Raw genomic sequence first — 1,334 nt, forward strand, 5'->3', positions numbered from 1 at the left:
GGATACAGATCGAAAGAGGCGCAGGCCTCCTGCCTGGGATCCTCCTAAACTACTCCTGGTCATCGTCAGCGGGCTGCACGTAGTAGTAGGCACCTCCAGTGTAGTAGGAGTCATCGTCGACGGTGGCGTCTGGCTCCTGGACTCCATCATCTGGTTGCGACAACCAGAAATAAAGGAAAGGGGGAAAAGGGGGGAGAAAGCAACCGTGAGTACTCATCAAAAGTACTCGCAAGCAAGGAACTACACTACATATGCATGGGTATATGTGTAAGGAGGCCATATCAGTGGACTGAACTGCAGAATGCCAGAGTGAGAGGGGGATAGCTAGTCCTATCGAAGACTACACTTCTGGCAGCCTCCATCTTGCAGCATGTAGAAGAGAGTAGATTGAAGTCCTCCAAGTAGCATCTCCAAGTAGCATCTCCAAGTAGCATCTCCAGTAGCATCGCATAGCATAATCCTACCCGGCGATCCTCCCCTCGTCGCCATGTGGAAAAGCGATCACCGGGTTGTCTGTGGAACTTGGAAGGGTGTGTTTTATTAAGTATCCGGTTCTAGTTATCATAAGGTCAAGGTACAACTCCAAGTCGTCCTGTTACCGAAGATCACGGCTATTCGAATAGATTAACTTCCCTGCAGGGGTGCACCACATAACCCAACACGCTTGATCCCATTTGGCCGGACACACTTTCCTGGGTCATGCCCGGCCGCGGAAGATCAACACGTCGCAGCCCCACCTAGGAACAACAGAGAGGCCAGCACGCCGGTCTAAACCTAAGCGCACAGGGGTCTGGGCCCATCGCCCGTAGCACACCTGCACGTTGCGAGGGCGGCCGGAAGCAGACCTAGCCTAGCAGGCGTTCCAGTCCAATCCGGCGCGCGCCGCTCCGTCGCTGACGTCTGAAGTGCTTCGGCTGATACCACGACGTCGGGATACCCATAACTACTCCCACGTAGATGGTTAGTGCGTATAGACCAAATGGCCAGACTCAGATCAAATACCAAGATCTCGTTAAGCGTGTTAAGTATCCGCGAACGCCGACCAGGGCCAGGCCCACCCCTCTCCTAGGTGGTCTCAACCTGCCCTGTCGCTCCGCCACAAAGTGACAGTCGGGGGCCGTCGGGAACCCAGGCCCACCTCTACCGGGATGGAGCCACCTGTCCTTTCAGCCCCCTCATCAGAATCACTTGCGGGTACTCATCGAGCTGACCCGACTTTAGTCACCATCTGTATAATATGTATGTATGTATAGTATATACCCGTGATCACCTCCCGAGTGATCACGGCCCAATAGTATAGCAAGGCAGACTGACAAGAAGGTAGGGCCAATGAT

This window comes from Triticum aestivum, chromosome 1A (genome assembly GCF_018294505.1).
Source record: "Triticum aestivum cultivar Chinese Spring chromosome 1A, IWGSC CS RefSeq v2.1, whole genome shotgun sequence".
NCBI classification, from domain to species: Eukaryota; Viridiplantae; Streptophyta; class Magnoliopsida; order Poales; family Poaceae; genus Triticum; species Triticum aestivum.